The sequence below is a fragment of the Pongo pygmaeus genome, chromosome 5, assembly GCF_028885625.2.
Source record: "Pongo pygmaeus isolate AG05252 chromosome 5, NHGRI_mPonPyg2-v2.0_pri, whole genome shotgun sequence".
NCBI lineage: Eukaryota > Metazoa > Chordata > Mammalia > Primates > Hominidae > Pongo > Pongo pygmaeus.
Window position 1 is genome coordinate 30,172,336 of NC_072378.2, and position 15,420 is coordinate 30,187,755.

The window sequence follows — 15,420 nt, forward strand, 5'->3', positions numbered from 1 at the left end:
GGCGGGTGAATCACAACATCAGGAGATCGAGACCATCCTGGCTAACACGGTGAAACCCCATCTCTACTAAAAATACAAAAATTACCCAGGTGTGGTAGCATGCACCTGTAGTCCCAGCTACCCAGGAGGCTGAGGCAGGAGAATCAATCACCTCAACCCGGGAGGCAGAGGTTGCAGTGAGCCGAGATTGTGCCATTGCACTCCAGCCTGGGTGACAGCGTGAGACTCCATCTCAAAAAAAAAAAAAAAAAAGAAAGAAGGAAATGCTAGGAATTGCCTGGTCCAACTCCTTGGCTTTACGTTGAGGAAATAAGCCTGGGTCAGCACTTTTTCAGTTGTAACATACTGCAAGTGTTTGGAGAGAGGAAAAAGGAATGGTACTGGGCGTGTCTGTGGGCTTTCAAGCCCTTTATCATGCCTCTTTGCCAAATGGCCTAGAAGTTTAAAAGCTGAGGGTTTTTTTGTTGAAGGATAGCCTGTGTTATCTTTGGGTTGGGAACTTATTTTGCAATTTACTTGCAAAATAAGAAGAATAAAAGGACTATGAAAAGCTCAGCTACAGCTCTTCTTCCATGCAAAATAGGACACCTCATCACCCAGGCTCCATGCTGGGGTTTGATGGTCTCTAAACCTTCTGAAACTGTCTAAAAATTATTGCATATGTACTAGATACCTAAAATTGTCTGGGGATTACAGAAGAATAACCTTCTGTAAGATTAATCAGCAAATAAGTAGAAGAGGGATAACAGAATTAGAAAATCATTTTGCGACTGCCATTATAATAGCACAAGGATCATCAATAGATGCTAAAACTATTAGGTGAAAGGTTTTGGGGGACGAGATAGTACCCATGGTGCCAAAGCACCAACGAATGGATTACTTCCTGACTTACCTTCATAAGGAAGAGATCCAGTGGTTACCTTAACTAAGTGACCAAATCCAGCGTCATCAGCAGACTGGGCAAAGTGGCATGTGCTTTCTGGCATGGCACTATATGAATCACACAACATTACCTATGAAGTTTTTGTGCCAAAAATGTTTGACTTGAATGAATCTAGTCAAGCCTTTAGATCTAACTTCCAGTTTATAAAAAATATAAAGGAAAGGAATACTCTGAAGTATGTTACAACTGAAAAAGTACCGATGGAGGAATTAAACCACACCATGAGGAAAGAACCAGATAAATCCAGAATGCCGGACATTGCACATGGCAACTGGCCTAGTCTTTTAAAAAGTCAATGTCATAAAAAAAACCTTCGAAAGAACTGCTCTTGATTTTTACAGACTAAAGAGAAATAATAACCAAATGCAATACGTGAACCTTGACTGGATCCTGTAAAAAGAAAAAAAAAGGTTATAAAAATAGTCTTGGAACTATTGTGGGAAATTTGTAAATAGACTGGGTGTTGGATCATATTAAAAAATTATTTCCTTTCTTTTTTTTTTTTTTGAGACAAGGTCTTACTCTGTCCCCCAGAGTGCAGTGGAACTATCTTGGCTCACTGCAACTTCTGCCTCCCTGGCTCAAGCAATCTTTTCATCTCAGGCTCCCGAGTTGCTGCAACAGGTGCATGCTACCACACTTGGCTAATTTTTAAAGGTTTTTGTAGAGAAGAGTTGCCACTATATTGCCCAGGCTGGTCTCAAACTCCTAGGCTCAAGCCATCCTCCCACCTCAGCCTCCCAAAGTGCTGGGATTATAGGCATGAGCAACTGCACCATGTCTAAAATTATTTTCTTAATGGTATTTATTGAGGTTATGTATGAGAATGCCTATACTTCTTATTTATTTATTTATATATTTATTTATTTATTTTTGACATGGAGTTTTTCTCTTGTTGCCCAGGCTGGAGTGCAATGGCGCAATCTGGCTCACTACAACCTTCGCTTGCCAGGTTCAAGCGATTCTCCTGCCTCAGCCTCCCTAGTAGCTGGGATTATAGGTGCCCACCACGACGTCCGGCTAATTTTTTGTATTTTTAGTAGAGACAGGGTTTCACCAGGTTGGCCAGGCTGGGCTCAAACTCCTGACCTCAGGTGATCCACCTGCCTTGGCCTCCCAAAGTGCTGGGATTACAGGCGTGAGCCACCGCGCCCGGCTGAGAATACCTGTATTTCTAGGCAATGGATGCTGTAGTATTTAGAGCTCCATGTCTCCCGCCTAATGTGAAATGGTTCCTTTCTTTCTTTTTTTTTTTTTTTTGAGACAGGGTCTTACTCTGTCCCCCAGAGTGCAGTGGAACTATCTTGGCTCACTGCAAATCAAAATAAAAAGCTAGAAAAGTTTTCTGGGGAGGGAGCTATAGTTTTCTGTCACATTCTTAAAGAGGTCTGTAGTAACCATCAAAAATGGTTAAATCACTGATACAGAGATCATGGTGCTTGACACCTTGTAGAAGCTCAATACACATTTACTGAACAAGTGAATGGATTCAGGGGAACTGCAGAGAATGTTAATTGTATAGGACCATTTGTTTTTGAGAGTCTGCCATAACTAGATAAACGAAACACAGTACCACTTCCATGACCAATCCCTTCCCTTGCTTACACAGACTCCTTCTGAGGAAACCGAGGCTCAGCAGGGTTAAGCAACTTGCCCTAGAGCACATGGCTAGGAAGCAGTGTCTGGTGCCAAGGCCTCCATTCAATCCACTACACTCTCTTCCCTACCCAGGCACACTGTAAAATGGGGTCTAATACCAGCTCCTTTGTTAGGAAGCTCAGATGAGGTCATCTACATGGAAGGGCTTTGTAAGCGGAGTAATGCTGACAAAAGAAAAGGGGCATATATTCTGCTGATACTGACCAAAAGCACCCTAGCCTTAGCTATGACAAACTTTCACATATGGGGTGAGCAATAAAGTGTCCCTGTTGGACAGTAGTTTTCCTTCTTAGTGATGGAGGATCTCAAGATTTCAGAATTAGGAGAAATGAGGTTGAGCATGAGAGATGTGAGCAGACCAGAATAACCACTTCCCTTCCCCATACACAATTCTGTCAGGTCCAGTACAAAATTCACCCTCTCCAAAAACTCTTCCCCAACTTGCCACACCCTGCTATGGTTCTGCCCTTTTATGCCTTCAGTATATTCTCTGTGATTATCTCAACAGGTTTCCACAATAAGAGGTAAAACCATCACCCTTCTCTCCATTCCTGGCTCCTGGGCAGACAGAAATCAAAATTAGAGCCAAAAAAAAAAAAACCTCGGAGATGACCCACTCCACCCCCACTCCCTTTACTCAGATGAGAATTCTGAACCTGAAGAAGTCACTTCATGAACTCCCTTGCACCAGAAGTCACACATCCCTGCTGGGGGTGAGGGGGCATTTTTCTGTCTCTTCAATAAACCAGAAGCGGCCGGGTGCAGTGGCTTCTGCCTGTAATCCTAGCACTCACCTAGCAGAGGCGGGTGGATCACCTGAGATCGGGAGTTTGAGACCAGCCTGACCAACAAGGAGAAACCCCGTCTCTACTAACAATACAAAATTAGCCAGGTGTGGTGGCGCATGCCTGTAATCCCAGCTACTCGGCAGGCTGAGGCAGGAGAATCGCTTGAACCCAGGAGGCGGAGGTTGCAGTGAGCTGAGATCGCGCCAATTGCACTCCAGTCTGGGCAACAAGAGCAAAACTCCATCTCAAAAAATAAAAATAAAAAAAAAAACCAGAAGCTAGCTGCAATTCTATAGAACCAGGAAGATGCAACAAACAAGCCCTGCAATGTGTTGGTACCCCCCTCACAGGCAGAACTGGAGACACTCCCTACCTTTCTCTAAGAGGTTCCCCTTTCCCTGAAATCCACCCCTCCCCTATAAGTCTCTGGATCTCATAAATACCTAATCTGCATATGTCAACAGACTGGCCAAGGTGACACCACATAATTTCAAGATGTGGATGCACGCACGATTATTGGCTCCAAGAATAATCACTATGAACTGCAAAAACTAGCTGAAAGCCAGGCACGGGGGCTTGTGCCTGTAATTCCAGCACTGTGGGAAGCTAAGGCAGGAGGACTGCCTGAGCCCAGGAGTTTGAGACCAGCCTGGGTAACATAGTGAGACGTTGTTTCTAAAAAAAGAAATTAGCTGAATTAGCTGAGCGTGATGGCGCATGCCTATAGCTCCAGCTACTTAGGAAGCTGAGGCAGGAGGATCTCCTGAGCCCGGGAAGTTGAGGCTGCAGACAGCCATGACTGCGCCACTGCACTCCAGCCTGGGTGAAACTCTGGACTGCCTCCGGCTCCTAGATGCCACCCAGAGAGGTGCCCTGGTAGACACTGAATCCCAGATGTGGACTCTGGGACCCAAGAAAGTAAATGGAGTGGCCTGGGTTTTCGTCCTGGCCTCCAGGGTACCAGTTCAGGACTCTCTTGAGTATCCCAAGCTACTTCTCAAGCATACGTCTGGACCTCCAAACAAGAGCAAAGCACCTGTAATCCCAAAGCACTTAGCCTAGAGCTCCATTCCCTGTGGGTACTCCATTTAAGGGCTCCTGGGGTCCCAGATTAATCCCCGTATTTTAATCTGAGATAAGCAAACTCTCCATGGGGTAAACCTCCGTGAGACACCTCTAGCAAACCTGGAGAGGCCAGAATTCGGGGCAAAAAGCAAGTGATCTGGATGTGCATACTAGAGGAGTGACTGCACCCCTACTGGCCAGGCCAAAGGCCTGGATCCCAGGCTGTCCCAGGAGATCCCAGTGACTGTGGATGATGCGTTCCTGGTCACACTTGGCTTACTTTCCCCACGGAGCTGAGCATCAGTGGTGCTCTGAAGCACAGTGCAGGCCACAAAAACCACCAGGGCTCTGAAGGCTAGAAATCCCCACAGGGCTCAAAGAGGGGCAGGAGGTAGCAGCCAGCTGGGAGGTGGATGAGACAAGGCGTTAAAGTGCCCTGGTCTTGCAGCTGACCCACAGGGGAAAATTGGGAGTTCTTCATATTTGTGCGGGAATATCTGTCTAATGTTGAATCATGAACCAAGCTCTCTCTTGTCTAAAATATTCGTAAGTGTCACTTGGTGCTTTGCACCGAATACAGGAAGGAATCCTTTATCATCTTGTGGAATGGTTCAAACCTTGACTACACATCAGATTTTTAGTCTTCAAACTGGTGAGTCTTCAAAACATACCCAGACCAACTGAATTAGAATCTCCAGAGGTGGCCCAGGCTCTGGTATTAAAAAACAAACTTCCCAGGAGATTCTGAAGTCTATCCAGGACTGTGAATCACTAGAACCCCTTATTTACAGAGGAGGAAAGTGAGTGCCAGAGCCTCGGACTCATTTGCCCAGCAGCAGAGCTGGCTGGCAGCAAGGCCAGCACTAGCACGAGGTGGGGTGAGGTGCACCTCCCAGCTCTGGGCTCCTTCCATTCCACCATACACTGCACTTTGGTGCCTGGAAAATGAACTCTTCCCTGCCCATATGGAGTGCTGTGGAGGGTTAGCCTCACAGGCAGAGGATATCATCTGCCGGAGAAAGGGTAGCGGTGAATTTGAGGAGCTGACAATTGGCCACAGGTGGAGTGCAGTGAGGCGAGCAGAGGGAGGGTGGAGCAACAGGAGGGAACAGATTATGCAAGACTCTGTGACCCAGGTTAAGAATTTTGGACTTTATCCTAACAGCCCTGGGAAGCCATTGAGGGTTTAAGCAGCAGGATGTTAAAAGTTATTCAACAGCTAGCAGATGTTTATTAGGTGCCGACTATGTGTCTGGCACCGAGGTTACAGCAGAGAACAAAAATGGCAAACTCCCTGTCCTACCAGAACTTATATCCAGTGACCTGAGGAATCCTTTAGAAGCTGAAATCAGATCCAACTGTGGGATTATCAAACCCTCAAGGGTTTCCTGATTTACATAAACCTCCTCTCCCCTTTGCTGCCCCAGTGCTGCAGCCACTCTTGCCTTTTGAGCCTCAAACACACTCAGTCACGTGTTAAACTGCCAATCTGCCCGGGTGACCAACCAGGTTAAACCCCTCAATGGCTTTCTGGTGCTCCAGGAATAAAGTCAAAACTCCTGTCCTTCCTTTCTTCCGTGAGGAGGCTGTCCCAGGAGATCCTAGCTGGATTCCCAGATAATCATGGCCCAGCCTGTGTCTCCAGGCTCATTTCCTGCCACTCCCCACCTCAAACTCACAGCCGAACCAAACCGCTCTCCATGCCTCAAAGTGCTATGCTCTTTCCTGGCGAAGCCCTTTGACAATGTAATTCCTTCTGCCTAGAACACCATCCCTTTCCCACTTAGCAAATGCCTTTTCTAGCTTGAAGTCTCAGCTGAAAGCCACCTCCTCTGGCAATTCTTTCCTGACCTGTCAGATTGGGTCCACATGTAGTCTAGTTATACAGCCCCAAAACACCCCATGCTGCACTCTGTACTTCTCTGCAATTTTAAGTCCTGACTTACTAGTGTAATTACTCGCTTAACACCAGCTTTTTCCATGAAACAAGGAGAGAGATTGTGTCTGTCTTATCCCCAGAATCTACATAGTACTTGGCACAGAGTAGACAATAAAAACTGCCTGAGAAAACAAAACACAAGCACAGGGTATCTGACACAAAGAAGATGCTTCCTACACATCTGCTGAAGGAATGTGAACAATCTTAGCCACCTGCCCTTTCTCTCCCGCAAGATGGTAGTAAATTGGTAGAGAGAGAAGCAATCTCTCATATTCCCTGTAGCAGCAAGAACAGTGGGCTGCACGTCACCATCAAATCATCGTATCCAAGGTTTCGCTCCAGGAACTTACAGAAACCAGGAGAAGAAAAAGCTGTGTCTGAGGAAATGGTTGTTGTGGAGTAAATTGTAATAGTGAGAATCACTCCTTCCCTTTTCTTTAGTTTTAGACCTAGGTATACACCCCATAAACAACAGAGTTTATTTTCTCAGGTTTTGAGCCTCAAATGAATGGAATTTTTTTCCATTTTTTTTTTTTTGCATGTATTTGGGTGGGGGGCTGTCAACATCATGTTTGTGAGGCTCATTCATGCAATTATGAGCTGATTTTATTTAATTGCTGCTCTGTAACTATACAATTTTTAATGCAGTCTACTGATAGCCATATGAGTTGTTTCCAGTTTGGGACAATTACAAACACTGCTTCAGTGAATATTTCTGCATACATGTTCTAGCACACACAGGCAAGATGTACCCTCAATTTGACTAAGCAGGCCAAACTGTTTCCAAAGTGACTGTAGTGCTGTGTAGTCTGCCCAGCAGGCTACGAGCACCCATGCTGCCCCACAGCCTCACCAACACCTGATAATATCAGCTTTAATTTTTGCCACTCTGGAGGATGGGATATAGAATGCATATGTGTGTGTGTGTGTGTGTGTGTGTGTGTGTGTGTGTGTGTGTGTGTATTTAACTCCCCAAAAGGAAACAGCATGAGACAGGCCCAGTAACAGGCCAAGGAATCCAATAGCAGCAGACCAGATATTGTGTTCCTCGACCCAACCAGTAAATGTTGTAAATGTTTATCTTTGGGGAGAGAAGGGGAAGGGCCCACCCAGCTTCTGTTCTTCTTTCCCTTGGTAACTTACTGTCTATGAGTCAGTGAGATGGAGACATTCTAACCATTAATCCAGGGAAAGGGAGGAATCTAAGCCATCAGCAAGGGAGTTAGTGCTTTTCATCAAATTTGAGACACCTGTGACATCACATTTTAGCATCTCTGAAATATGATCAATCGCATGTCATAATTTAACTGGCAAAATATTTTTTTGATGTGGAGCATAAAATAAGGGCACATAGAAGATTTGGTGGTGCTGTGGTTTGAACATGTCCCCCAAAATTTCGCGTGTTGGAAACGTAATTGCCAATGTAACAGTATTAAGAGGTGGGGTCTTTAAGACGTGACTGGGTCATGAGGGTGGACCTCTCATGAATGGATTAATGCCATTCTTGCTAGAGTCCATTGGCCTCCAGAACCATGAGCTGAATAAACATCTGTTGTTTACAATTTACCCAGTCTATGGTATTCTGTTACAGCAACAGAAAATGGATTAAGACAAATAGCATCTTAGATTTGGTGAGATGTGGCATATTTCCTAAAAAGTGCTGCCAGGATCATCCTTCTAGCACACAGGATCTCATCCTGTTATTCTCCTGCTTCAAATCTCCTAGCTGAGGCTGGGTTTGGTGCCTCATGCCTATAATCCTAGTACTTTGGGAGGCTGAGGCAGGAGGATCCCTTGAATCCAGGGGTTCAAGATCAGCCTGGGCAACATAGGGAGACTCTGTCTCTAAAAAAAATAAATAAATAAAAATAAAAATAAAAACAAACAAACCAAAAAAACTCCTACTAGCTGAGGTCAAAACTGCACAGGTGGCCGGGCGCGGTGGCTCACGCCTGTAACCCCAGCACTTTGGGAGGCCGAGGCGGGCGGGTCATGAGGTCGAGAGATCGAGACCATCCTGGCCAACATGGTGAAACCCAGCCTCTACTAAAAATACAAAAATTAGCCAGGCACGGTGGCACGCGCCTGTAGTCTCAGGTACTTGGGAGGCTGAGGAAGGAGAATCGCTTGAACCCGGGAGGCGGAGGTTGCAGTGAACCGAGATCACACCACTGCACTCCAGTCTGGGTGACAGAGCGAGACTCCGACTCAAAAAAATATATATATATTGCACAGACATCCTCCCCTGCTCTGCATCCGGCTAGCCCCAACTTACCCATCCAGCCCCAAATCCCTCCTCGTCCTACCTAATTCTCTGGTCATTAGATACACTGAACCAGGAAGACAGCCCCTTCTTCACTCCCCACTCTCCACCCATTCCCTTGTACATGCTCTTCTCTCCAGTCCAGCGCATCCTTGAAGGCTTGAATACAATTTGTCCCCTTATCTGTGAGGTGTTTGCTGTGCCCATCCCATCTCTGAGTTGAATGTATCCCTCCTCCTGCAGCTTTGCATATACTGTATTTCTACAATAGCACTATCACAGTGCTTCATACAGTAGCACCCCCCATCCACTAAAGATACATTCATACAGGAGTCCCCTCAATCCTCAGGAGATGCATTCCAAAACCCCCAGTGGATGTCTGAAACCTATGTTTCTCCTACACATACACACTTGTAATAAAGTTTATAAAGTAGGCACAGAAATAGATTAACAATAATAACACAACAGAATAACTACAACAATATACTGTAACAAAAGTTATATGCATGTGGTCTCTCTCTCTCAAACTGTCTTGTACTCACTCTTCTTGTCCTGAAGGAACAGTGGCAGGGCAAGAGATTTCATCATGCTACTCAGAACAATGCACATCTAAAACTTATGAATTGTTTACTTCTGGAATTTTCTGTTTACTGTCTTTGGGCTGAGGTTGACCACGGGTAACGGAAACCACGGAAAACTAAGCCATTGATAAGTGGCTGTAATTGATATTTTTATCTGTCTTCTCTCCCACCAGAATGTGAACCCAAAGGTCATGCCTCACTGACCTTTTTATCTCCAATATCTGGCACAAAGTAGGGGGTCTGCAAATGTTTGTGAAATGAATGACCTCCTCTAATTCCAGAGCCCTGCCATCTCCATTCTTCCGCCTTTCACCACACACCCCCCTTTCCCACATTAAAATTCTGCTTCAGCAGCAGGCTTCCAGGGCTCTCCTTAGATTAGACATTCTTGGCCACACACATTACCTAGATCTCTCCTCACCTCCCTCCACACACACACAATTTTGGGGGGAAGAACAAAATTCCATTTCTATCAAGCTGGCAGAATCTAATTCATCCTGATGCCAGCCAGATTATGTTTTTGTCTTCTGAAACCAACTTCCCATTCTCCGTGTCTTTTCTATTCTGATCCTGGGGGGTCCAAGTCTGAAGTCATTCCAAGAAGCCTCAATTCAGACCACGGACTCTCTTCGGGGGTTTGCAGTGTCTTCTGTGGTGGTCACACACAATCTGAGTCCAACCTGTTACTCCCCTGCAGGAAGTGATATCTAAGAAGTCACCCACTGCCTTGGGCCTTCAGTCTCCTTACCTCTTAACGAGGGGAAAATATTTTGCCAAGTTTACCAGGCTATTTGAGGTTGAGGCAAGGTCACGTAAGTACAAGTGTCTCATTAGCAAAAAGCTCTATAAAAATACTATGAAGGAGCACAGGAGCCAATGTGAAAAGAAAAGCCGCAGTAATTTGAGCAACAAAATAAAGTAGTATTGGATTATAAACCAAAGTATAAAATAAATGTCCCTGAGTCTACACTGAAATTAATGATTGAATAAATTAATAAATGGGGGAGAAGACAGAAATAAATCTTCCATGCAGAATAACTGCAAATAATAATATGTAGATACTTGCCCTCAAGAAGGGGGAATACAACTCTCAGTTCCCTAGGTATGGGCTGCACTTGTGACTTCCTTCTAAAGAGGACAAGACACGCAAAGAGTGGAAAAGAGACTAACTGTACAGTGGAGAAACCTGAAAAACACTATCTCACCCAAAACAGTATTAAGTCATAAATCGTGTTAGTACATGCCCTTGGCACGATGCGATGATAATGGCAATCTACCTCTGTGGTATTCCTCCCAGTTACCCATAAGCCCAGTCTTAGGAGAAAAACATCAAATTCCAATAAAGGGGCATCCTACAACATATACGACCAGTATTCTTCAATACTGTCAAGGTCATCAAAACAAGTCTGAGAAACTCCCACAGCCAAGAGGAGCATAAGGAGACATGACAACTAAATGTAATGTGGTAACCTGCATGAGATCATGAAACAGAAAAAGTACTGAGGTAAAAACTAAGGAAATCTGAACACACTATGGACTTTGGTCAATAATAATGTATTGATATTGGTTAACTGCAACAAATGTACCACACTGAGGTAAGATGTTAATAACAGGGGACCCGGTTTGGAGCATGTGGGAACTTTGTACTCTCTTCTCAATTTTTCTGTAAATCTAAAAGTGTAGTAAGAAATAAAGTCTACTTAAACAATAAATTGGAATTTTTGAAACATAAAAAGCCTATTTTTTTGAAGATTTTTTTTGAACTTGGGGAAAAATATGTTAGGGATTATGATTTCAGCTAACAGTTAAAAACAGGAGGTTAAGGCACGCATAAACGAATGTCACTCTCCCCTCTTTTGAAGTACACACAAATCGTGGTGTCAAAATTTGAAATCTACTGGAGATTTGGAAGTATGTCCCTCCCATTTACTCCACAGAGTTAAATTTACACTTTTTTTCCTAAGGCCAAATAGGGAGAAAATCAGTAAGAAAAATGCTAATGAGCTGGAAGGAGTGAAAGCACAGCTCCAAGTATTTGTGGTTAAATCGGTTTACTCCGAACAAAAAAAAAAAAAAAAGAGAAAGCAAGCATGACACTTTGGTCAGGGAGCTGGATTAGTCGCCTATCTACCAGGCTCCAAGCAACCGGACGGTCATCCAGGCCCCGCTTACTTCTGGTTCCGCAGACTAGAATGGATGGGAGTCTGAGTAGGATACCAGCAAGCGAGAAAGACCCAGGAGGAGGGGGAGAATGGAAGGACAAGCAAACAGGAGGGATCTGGCTGCCAGGGAGGACGCAGCGAACTTGACCCCCTCGTGAGCCCGCCCGGGGGCCTGGCCCCGTTTTGAACCCGGGCCCGGCGGCTGCGTTGGGTCGCCCCAAACCCGGGGAGCGTGCGAGACTGTTGCTTCGCTGTGTGTCTCATCTGACACCCCCTACTCACCGGTCCCGAGCTCCGGGCCGCGAATCCCGGCCGGGGCCCCTCCTCTCTCGCGGCGGTCTGTTCCGGGTCCCGCTCCTACACGAGCAACCAGCGCGACAGCTCGTCCCCGCCCCGTAATCTCCCGGCTATTCGGGGCCCTTCGCCGAGATTTCTCCCGGACCAGCCCCGGGATTGGCTCCTGCCGAACTTCGCCTTCCAATAGGAACCTTAGTCTCTTTTACGTCACTGATCACCGGGCAAATCCCCAGACAGCCGCGGGCGGTGGGGCACCAGGGGCAACGAAATGGAAACTGAAATCAGGCGGGACCGAGGCTGCGCCAAAAACCGCAGCCTGAGTTTGGCGCGTAATCGGGGTGGCCTGTTACACGGTCTAAGGGAGTTACACAGTCTAAGGGAGTTACATGGTCTAAGGGAGTAAGGCTTAGGAGGCCCCTACGTAGGACTCTTGAGAGGGCAATAATCCCCTCTCCACCCCTCGAGACCCCTCACTGCCCAACTCTGGCCTTATGCTGGATCAGGGTCCGAGGGCGCTTTGAGGCGAAGGTGGCGCTCGCCAGGTGCTCAACATTAAATAAGAAGTCCCTTCCCCTAACGTGGCCTAAATTTGCTTCCAGGACAAAGCAGGATTTTAGCAAGCAACTACTCTCAGAGACCTATTTACGAAAATTATTACTTCCTAGGTAAAATAACGTTCAACCAGACAGCCATTGTCGCCATTCGACGGAAGGAAAAACTGAGGTTCCAGAAGCTTAAGGATCTGGGCCCAGTTCAGGGGGGTTGTTTCCGCTCCTCGACGCTGAATTTAGAAACCAGAGGCTGCAAAGCGGGCCGAGACTCGGGTTCCCCAGGTCCTTGGTGGGGAGGTTTCCAGGAGGCTCGGGCGCGCCCCCGCCCACGGCCCCGGAAGCTGACGCCGCAGAAGCGTACGCCGCTGCCCAGCCTGCGCTCGCTTCCTGCTCTACCTGCAGACGCCGCGTCCAGTCCAGCCGCAGGGCCATACCCTGTGCTGTGGTTGCCGTGTCCCAGGCGCCGCCGCATCAAGATCCCCGTCTTTGCCGGCCAGCCAGGAGGCAGCGGCGTTCAACTCGTACACTGGGCTGGCAGCAGGCTGGGAAGAGGCGGCGCAGGTTCTCCGGGTCAGCCAGTGCCCTGCTCCTAAGGGTGGAGATCTAGCTGGGGACACTGGTCGCCCGCCTAGGCAGTGGTGACAGGGTGGGCTACAGTTGTTTGGGTATTCATGAATGGAGGACCTCAGGGTCCTACACCCTAAAACCTGCTGAGTCTTCACCCCTCCTCCGCTGGGGGTAGGGAAATTTGCACTGCATTTAAGCAAAGTGTAGTGGAGTGGGTGGGACATTCAGAAGAAACCACGCCCACATTTAACATCCCGCGTCCTTCCCTTCTCGCCAAGCCCGGCATTTTGTGTTTTTCCCCTTTGTCCAGCAGTATAACTCACGCTGCCCCTCCGGGCTGGGAGGGGTGTAGACCTCACCTGCTGAGCGCAACTCTGGCGGGCCTGTGCTCTGGAGGTGGTCTCAGCACCTACCTAGACCCTCTTGATACCTGCTTTTTTAGTTGGTGTTGTGGGAAGAAAGTGTGTTTAACATGCTCCCTAAATAATGCTCTGCCGCCGGACGCGGTGGCTCACGCCTGGCCTGTAATCCGAGCACTTTGGGAGGCCGAGGTGGGCGGATCACGAGGTCAAGAGATCGAGACCATCCTGGCCAACATGGTGAAACCCCGTCTCTACTAAAAATACAAAAATTAGCCGGGCGTGGTGGCGCCCACTTGTAGTCCTAGCTACTCAGGAGGCTGAGGCAGGAGAATCGCTTGAACCCGGGAGGCGGAGGTTGCAGTGAGCCGAGATCGCCCCACTGCACAACAACCTGGGGACTGGAGCAAAAAAAAAATAATGCTGTGCCACTAGGCGTTCTCTCCCTGTCCTGAGGTCTTTGGCCTATTCACAGACCATTCTGGGCAGACTCCAGCCACAAATCCACCACCCCACTTAAAATTCTCTATCCTCTCAGCACACTTAGAGGGGCATGGAAGACCCTTGCAGGGGCTGGGGCTCCTGACATGACAGCTCCGCTTAACTCTCTGACCTCCCTCATGACACTTCTCCCTCTGTCCCTGTGCTTTCACCTTACACCTGTTCTTGAAACTTCCTGCCCCAGCCCCTTGCATGGCTGCCCGCTTCTTGTCAGTCATGTCTCTGTTTAATTGGCATCTCAGAAAGGTCTTCCTCCCTTACCCAGTTGAAACCAGTTCCCCATCATGCATTATTCTGTTTCCCTCTCTTCATGCATTTGTTGCCATTTGAAAGCACCTTTTTCATTTCTTTGTCAATGTGTTTATTTTCCATCTTCCTCCCCCTCAATGTAAGCCCCAAGAGAGTTGAGACAACACCTGTCTTCCACGCACATGGCTTCCATGTAAATAAATGTGTGTTAAATAAAATGAGCTCAGTGTGGGCATTTCTTTTTCTTTTTTTTTTTTTAATTTTGTTATTATTACACTTTAAGTTTTAGGGTACATGTGCACAACGTGCAGTTTTGTTATCATTTAGCATTAGGTATATCTCCTAAAGCTGTCCCTCTCCCCTCCCCCCACCCCACAACAGCCCCCGGGGTGTGATGTTCCCCTTCCTGGGTCCGTGTGTTCTCATTGTTCAATTCCCCAGTGTGGGTATTTCTAAAGCTGCCTGGCCCTGCTTGGCTGGGTATCAGTCAGGCACTGAGTCCGTCTCCCACCACACTACATCTTGATTGATACAGCTTCTCAAGTCCAAGTAAGGGTAACAGAAATGGACGCTGGGAACACAATTTCTGCTTTGTGGTGGAGGAGACAGCTTTGTAGCAGCTTTGTAGCTTTGTGCCCCTCTACAGCTTCCTGCTTCATTTAAGGTTCTGAAGCAGAGTTGAAATTCCTTCCTCCAGCTCTCCATTTCTGTGGTCATACCAGATTGAGGCCAGGGCAGCATATGGGGCTGGGTAAGAGTTCTGGGTTGAATTCTCCAGTCTGCCACGTTCTGTGAGGCTTTGCGGCAGCTGCTCAACCTCTATGTGCCACAGGTTCTTCTTCTGTAACATGGAAGTAGCTAGATCTGCTTCATACAGTTATTATGAGGCTTAAATGTAAAGCTTTGAAACAGTGAATCAGTGCTGACTAGGCCAAAGGGTATGGTATAATTATTTGCATTTGAAATAAATATCTTAAATGGAGCAAGAAGATTTAGTAGGTATATTCCTTGAGCAGCTCTGGTTTAACCTAAGGAGGAACTAAAGGCCACTGTCTAAAAATGAGTTTGTATATGACAGGGTACAGGAAATGCCAACCCAAAATATGGCACCTTGGAAATTGAGAAAATAGCAGAAACAGGAAGGTTTCTCTGACATCTTGCTCCTTTCTGCCCTGAAGCAAGCCATAGAAACTAGAGTTCCCCTTGCCCCTTCTTCCCTGAAGCAGGCCACAAAATCTAGGAAGGTCACTCTCTGACCTGCTACCTCCTTCTCCCTCCTTCATCTGAAGGCCCTTATATAACAGGCATCCTCTCCTACGCCCTGAGGGAGGGACTGCCACACAGGTATGCCAAGAAGAAACTGAATAGATAGGCCTTTCCAACTACTCAGTTTATCACCATTAGCTCATACACTTTTGTCCATGCAATCATACATCTGCCTGTCTATACAACTACACAAATGTCCCCATTTCTTTGGGTTTTCGTTTCTGAAAGTT

The 15,420-nt window shown here is 46.8% G+C and overlaps 1 protein-coding gene across 6 annotated transcripts in view; it reads right to left on the reverse strand.

Moving 5' to 3' along the window:
• The window catches only part of TRIM26 (tripartite motif containing 26), a 29,737-nt gene extending 16,760 nt beyond the window's left edge, over nucleotides 1–12,977 (reverse strand). For 2 of the 6 annotated variants that reach the window (XM_054491471.2, XM_054491470.2), the window contains exon 1: nucleotides 11,683–12,245. The gene's annotated coding sequence lies outside the window, so the exon portion shown is untranslated. Of the gene's footprint in view, nucleotides 1–11,682; nucleotides 12,255–12,644 lie in introns of those variants that run through there. The other 4 variants (XM_063665968.1, XM_063665970.1, XM_063665969.1 and 1 more) reach the window with 4 other exon arrangements.
• Between the last annotated feature and the right edge of the window lie 2,443 nt (nucleotides 12,978–15,420).